Raw genomic sequence first — 7,641 nt, forward strand, 5'->3', positions numbered from 1 at the left:
CAAAGCTCGGCAGCTTTGCTTTTTGGGAGAGACGCAGCGGGTGGGTGAGGAGGGTGGTGGCAGCGGAGGGGGAGGAGGGGGAGGGGAGGACCAGGACTAATTGCCACTAATTGAATTGGATGTGCTGATCAGATGGGAGGCTGTGGAAGTAATCTGAGTTGTCACAGCAGATAACGCTGGGCCGTCCAAGAGTGTCCGCCTCATGTGACAGCCTGTAACATAGCCTGCGAGAGGGCACCGGCCCCCTTTGTCCCCGCCACAAAAGGGGAGAGAAGAAAAGTTGCCAGTTACAGTGAGAAGCGACAGGCTCCGAGAAGGGGGGAGGGAGAGGGGGAGAGAGGAGGGGAGTGATGACTGAGATGAAAGAGGAAATCTGGTGATGTTCAGTGGATGAAACAGTGCTAAAATGAAGTAAAGACATAAACTGGGAGGGAAAAAGGGGGTGTAGCATGGAACTATGCAGAGTCTGGAGGTTTCATTCACAAAAAAGAGCTTTATATGTTTGGGTGTTACTCAGATTGACGAGAGAGCACACAAATGTGAGACCTACAGACACACTCCTCAGGGGCTTCACACTGAACCTAAAAAACTTAATTTTAGCTTTAACCTCACTAATAATAAAGACATTGATAATGTATAAAAAGTCATAGGCTTTAATCTGCAGAATTTGCTCCATAAACAGTTGTGATTTTTCATATCATTTAATTATATTCATGTTTTAATGCAGACTAGCGTCTGCATTAAAACATAAAATGGCCTGAAGTCCATTTCTTACGTGCCCACAACAGCAAAGTAGGCTTGCAGCAATCCAGTATAGGTTAAGATATACTTAGTGATTGAAAAATGCTGATCATTGTCAATGATTGTAGGGTTTCCAATCACATTTCAGGGGGTCCTGTTGGACTACTGCTGGATCCGTCCCAGCAGAGATCTCAACTCCTCCTCTCAAAGCCTCCTTTTTATTCTCCACTGGTTTTCATTTGGAGTTTTTGCCAGGCTTCTGCTGAGCCACTCTGCCATAAAGCCCAGATCAGTTGAGGGCTACAGTGATGGTTGTCCTTCTAGAACTTTGTCCCATCTCTACACAGGATCTCCGGAGCTCAGGCAGACTGACCACTGGTTTCTTGGTCACCTCTCTGTCTAAGGCCCTTCTCCTGCAATTGCTCAATTTGGTTCGGCCACCGTCTCTTGGAAGAGTCCTGGTTGTACCAGACTCTTTCCATTGGAAGCCACTGAGCACTTGGAAATCTTCAGTACAGCAGAAATGTTTTTGTAGTCTTCCCCAGATCTGTTCCTTTGACCAGGAGGTCAAAGGAGCTTCAGTTCCTTTGACCTCGTGGCTTGGTTTTTGCTCTGATATTCATTGTAAGATGTAAGAAGAGGCGTGTGCCTTTCCAAATCATGACCAATCTACCACAAGTGGACTCCAATCAAGGTGTAGAAACATCTCAGCAAAGATTAAGAGAAACGGGAGGCACCCAGAGGTGGGTAGTAATGCATTACATTTACTCCGTTTCATGTACTTGATAAATTTTATATATATATATATATATATATATATATATATATATATATATATATATATATATATATATATCCTACTTCTGAGAGTAGTTTTTGAACAGGGTACTTTTTACTCCTACTTCGTTACATTTGTGATTAAAAAACAGTACATCTCCTCCGTTACATTTGGTAATACACTGGTCGCTACTTTAACTTGTCTATTATTTATTTTCACGAAGTATTTCTTTTACACTCAGCTGAGCTCTCACAGCAGAGTGAGGTAAAATCCTCAGCACCACAGAGTAAACGGAGGAGTGTCTCCTCCCCCTTAACTGTCAACAGTTGGAGATAATGGCTGAAGATGTAATACCTGCGTCTCCTTCAGAGGAGCATGTTCATCCCAACATCAAGACTCTTTGCCTTTCAAACAACGAGGAACAACAGCCACATAAATGGGCTGCCTACTGTGTCTACCTAAAACGGTGGAAATCTCCAAAGCTTCAAAGATAGCACGTCAAATCTAAGAAAGCCCGATATGGTAAGTAAGCTAAGCAAGCTAATGACTGCACTGCTCGTTAGCTAAACGTATAAGTTCAAATCTCCGTTTTAACTTACAGGCTGTAAAGACACAGTTGTCTCAGTGATAAATGACGTCACACGTCCAACCACCTCTGCAACTCTGCCACAAATGTGATTTTACCTGGCATTTAACGTTACGTCGTAGGTGACACTATATCGTGTGTGCGGTATATCTCGTCAGTGATTATATCTAACCTGGTTATAACGTGGGGCTAGTGGGCCAAATTTGTTGAGTGATAATCAGGATAAAAATTCATAAATTGGAGCTAAAAAATGAGAATTAAATAAAAAAGGGCAAAAAGTCAAAAATGAGGCCAGTTTATAAAATTAATTTCATTAATATTAGCCAAAAATCATTAACACATGATAAAATAAATATAATGTGATTAAAAAGTAAAAACTACAAGGTACAAATTCATGTATGTGAGATTAAAATCCTCATGTAGAAATAAGATAACTGTTATGAGAGAAAGAGTCAGTTTATTCTCCTTATATTAAATTTTTCATCCCATAATTGTGATTAACAAACATAATTTGACTGCTGCCTTATGTATTAAGTTAAGTTTTTTATGTCTTTTTTTTTATTTTTGGCAAGTTATGCTACTTTATTTGTGACAATGTGCAATTTACATTACTACCCCTGAATAATATGTCGTAATGCAAAACGTTTTAATAAACTGCACAAAATGAAGTTACTCATGAAGTTACTCACTACTTGAGTAGTCTTTGAAAAAAAGTACTAATGTACTCTTATTCAAGTACTTATTTTAATGAGTACTTTTACTTCCTCCTACTTATTGTTAAGTAATAGTACTTTTACTTGAGTACTGTAACTGTGTACTCTACCCATCACTGGAGGCACCTGAGTCAAATTACAAGTGTTTTTATAACTGACTGAATACTGATGTCCATGTGATATTTCCTTTTTCTATTTTTAATTGATTTAGAAAAATTTCTAAAAATCTGTTGGCAATTTGTCATGATGGAGTACTGAGTGTAGATAAATTTAATTTAATAAATTTAATAAATTTAATTGACTGTAGCATCAGAAAAAAATGAAGGGGGTCTGAAGACTTTTTGAATATACCATGTATAATATGCCTTATATTTATTATATATGATCAATAAAAACTCCATAAAGTGCCTTTAGAGAAATGTTTCAAGTGAACATGCAAAAATGTCACATTCAAACCATCAAATAGTGGAAAATGTAACTTTGTAAGGACTCCAGCATCAATAAGACCAAATTTATATTGATTTTTTTTTGTACTTCGTTTAGTTTCCATGCCTGTTTTGATCTAAATTTCATTCATTAAATTTCATTTGTGAAGAATTAAAAACTTTTTGCTCACCTTTTGATCTCATCCTTTGATGTTTGAATGGCACAAACCTGATAAATGTGGAGAAATGTGAACACCTGCTGCTTCTCCTTTGAATCAAAGGACAAGGATCTTTGATTGAAGTATAAGTTTACTGTTCAACCACTGAACACAAACAAACAAGCTCAGGTTCAAACGAGTACAGGTGGACAAAAGCAGCGGACAAAAACAGAGAGAAGTAGAGAGTGTCTGTTGGTTTTCTCAAGCCTGCAGCAGTCCAATTAAGCAGGATTTCACACACATAGACACTCACAGACCCAGCAGCTGTGCAGTCAGTTGGTGCTGTCGAGGGAGGGGTTAAGTCTGATCCGCATGATGAAAGCAGGCCGCAGTTGTGTGTGTGAATTTCTGCGTTTTTGTGTCACTATGTACATCTACTCTGCAGAAATGTGTGTATGTGTGTAGTAAGTTATGCATGCGGCGGGCATCCCGGGGCACGCAGATGTGTGAGTGTGAAGGACTAAGCCCCGGTGAAGCCCGCTGCGAGGGGTCAAGACCTTTACAGAATCAGTGCCTCTGCATGTCAGGACTAATGGACGGGCCCCACCAGCTGCACCGAGGAGGAGGAGGAGGGAGATGTAGGAAAAAAGATGAAGAGTAAATAAAGACTGAGGTGGAAAAATAGGAAAAGAGGATGTGCTGGAACAGAAGACATAACAGTGAAAATATCGATGTTAACACATTGTTAATACCCCTGTTGGGAGTTGGAGAAAAAAGCAAGAAAGAGACTTTAAAAATCAAAGAACACTGGCCAAGATGGACTGAGTGAGGGAAAGAGAAAATGCTACGGGTATGGATGAAAGGGGGACATTTTTAGATTTATGGGATTTATGAGAACATGCACGGAGAGGGAGGAGGGATGTTGTGACTGAAGGATGGTGAGATACAGATTGAAGGAGAGGAGGAGAAATGGGTACAGCCAATTGGCCTTCTCCAGTCTCCACCTCTAACCTTCAAATTCCAGCTTTTACTACGACGATTGTCCAACATGACCTTCATTTTGATTGCTTAAAATTTTTGTGTCACAGTTACAGGAGAGTGAAATACTTTTTACAGACACTATTTACTATCAAACAATAGGCCCCTTTACTGTATTTGTATTACCCTGTCCTTTTGAGTATATTTAAAAAGAAAAATAACATCAAGGCCTGTCAGCATTAATTCATCCCTGCGATTATTTAAGGTTTATAATTATTAAATACATTTTTAAAAATGTGATATATTGAATGCTTTTTTGTCCAGTCAAGCCACTACAACATATTGCAGCAGCCACGGTGATATGAATAACATGTAGTTGTCTCTGTGGCGCAATCGGTTAGCGCGTTCGGCTGTTAACCGAAAGGTTGGTGGTTCGAGCCCACCCAGGGACGCAGTGCTTTTTCAGCTACACATGCTCAAAGATGCCATGTCAATGTGTAACCTGTTATCTGGGATGAGGGGCAAAGGGTAGAGAAAATGGAGCAGATGTCTCACTGTAACCATTGTCCTATTCGTTCTTTGCAGCAGTGGAGACACTCATTTGGGAGACAAGTAATGATTTCTGCATGGAGACACGCCACCAAAATGGACAACCTACTGGTTTTCATCACTGCCTGTGCAACTTTGTTATCAAGGAAAATGTAGAGAATGATGACAGTTTTGAAGTGTGTATTTCTCATCTCAAAACATATGATGGACTAAAAATGACAAAACTAAATAAATAAATTAACAAAATATGAAGAGAAAAATACATAGATAAATGGATAAATAAATAAAAGGAAATATTTAATTATTTATTTATGTATTTTTATATTTATCCATTAATTAATTAATTAATTAATATTCCTCTTTTATTTATTTAATTATTTGTTTCTGTAATTCCACCTTTATTTATTTCCACATATTTTTTTGTATTTCTGTGTCCATGCTGGGTTTGAGTAAAAGAAATATAAAAATTAGGTGGGTGATTCTTACTTCACAACGAAGCGTGATCGGTCACATCTCAAAACCAGGCAGAAACAATCGATCTGTGTATCATCTACCGTTGATCCTATGATCGCATCAATCTAACTAATCCTTAATACAGAAATATATAAGTAAATAAATCTGAAAATAACTTAGAAATAAAGAAAAAATATATTAAAAAAGGGTCTGGCGAGGTTAAAAAAAAATGACATAGATAATACATATTTTAGATTTCTTTGCTTTTTATGAATTTCTTTCTATTTTTATTTATTCATTTATTTCTTTATTTTTAGTCTTTTCAATTTTGGTCCATAATGATCATGCTGTGCTCAGAAAGTAAATATGTAAATTAGTTGGCTGCTCCCCACATCAACATGAAGTGGGATTGGTTACATCGATGTGATCATGGCACTGAGACAAAAAGGGTAGATGATACAGAGATCAATTACCTTTGCCTGGTTTTGAGATGTAACCAATCATGCTTCAGGTTAACTGATGACCACCCACCTAATTTACATATTTCCTTTAGTCAAACCCAGCATTGACACAGAAATACAGAAATAAATGTGGAAATAAATAAGTGTGGAATTACATAAATTAATGAATAAATAAAAGCAGAAATAAATACATGAATGAGGAAATATGTAAATGTAAAAATACATAAATAAATAATTGAATATAGCCATAAATGCAACAATAAATATATTAATAGATGTATCACATTTTTATGTGCACTTTTTTCTGTATTTATTTCTTTATTTATTTATCTATTTATTTTCAGTTTTGTCATTTTTCGTTCTTCATGAAAAGAAACACACCAATTTTAGTATAAAAAATTAAAACCTGGAGAATTTAAAGCAATGATTTAAATGAATGTAATAATTAACCTTATTTTACAATCATATCTTGTTTTTGATACAAATACATTTAATGGTTTAAATAATCGCGACCCGATCTCGGATAAGCGGAAGAAGATGGAGATGGAGATGGAGATGGAAATAAAGATTGCTGCAGCAACAATTAAAGTCAATTATAACTCTATTTTCTTGCAAATATATAACAGTAATAAATTGTAATTATATAAATATCTAAATTTTTCTTTTTTTATTATTATTTATCATGTTTTGTCCATGTTTATAACTTATCTTTTCATTAACTTGTGGGCCGCTTGTTGGCCACATTGAGTAGAGAAGAGGGCTGCATGTGGCCCCTGGGCCACCAGTTGCCCGCCACTGGTTTACATGCAAAATAGTGTGTTATCACAATGTGATAAAAAGGGGAGATTAATCATGATTAACTACAGAAATCCTGAGATTAACTGAACATTTTCAGCATTTGAAAAATGCAGTAATATCACAGGATATGTCTCTGACCAATGGGTGCTGAAGAGGTGATGTATTTTCATAGGCCAGCTCGGAGACTAGCATCACACAGGCTCCTTCCATAAAAACCATGTGTTTGTATCTGTGAGTTTGAGATTTTTGCTGAACATAAACTCTATGGTAATAAAAATGTATGCCACTTGTTTTGTTCATGATTATCTTCACAAATGAACACTACTTTCATCATCTTTTAAGCGTAAATAGTTTATGTTGCACATCAGCACACCCTCCCACACTCTCAGGTCTACTGTCTGCCTCACTTTTCCACCTGTCCTCTTCACCTACATGGGATCTAGAGCCTTTAGCCACTCTGCTCCCTGACTCTGAACTCCCTCCCACCACACCTGTCTTTAAAACCTTTATTTTTAAACAGACACTTTCAGTCCCATTGTTTTCCTTTTGCAGACCTACACAATGTTTTTATTCAGAGTTTAGTTACATATTTATGTGTGTTGTTTTAACTTTACTGTGTACGCTGACCTTGAATGCTGTGAAAAGCACTGGTGAATGAAATGCATTATGATGTTTGGCTACAAAGGAGCAACGCCACAGTCTACTGACATCAACGACACCACTAAGCTTCTAACATTTAATCGCACTCTTACCTCTTTGATAAAAGACTGACTTCTTTAGCGTGACCAACAATCTTAGTCAGAGGAGTTGGACACTTCGGATTAAACACTCTAGAAGTGTTCGTTTTGTCCCTGACAAACTCATGTTGTTGAAAAGATGCTCACTTTAAAGATTGATTTTTTAGGCCTGTATTAGATAGAGGAAGGACAGTGAAGAGACATGTGGTGAAGGGCCACAGGTCAGATTTGAACCCTGGCTGCCTGCATACATGGGTAACATCT

General features: G+C 37.3%; 1 non-coding gene across 1 annotated transcript; it reads left to right on the plus strand.

The window, feature by feature from the left end:
- Positions 1–4,757: 4,757 nt before the first annotated feature.
- On the plus strand, positions 4,758–4,831 carry trnan-guu. Its single transcript has one exon. It is a non-coding gene; the product is annotated as a tRNA-Asn (tRNA).
- Positions 4,832–7,641: the final 2,810 nt, after the last annotated feature.

Source organism: Cheilinus undulatus, linkage group 22, assembly GCF_018320785.1.
Source record: "Cheilinus undulatus linkage group 22, ASM1832078v1, whole genome shotgun sequence".
In the NCBI taxonomy this organism is placed as follows: Eukaryota; Metazoa; Chordata; class Actinopteri; order Labriformes; family Labridae; genus Cheilinus; species Cheilinus undulatus.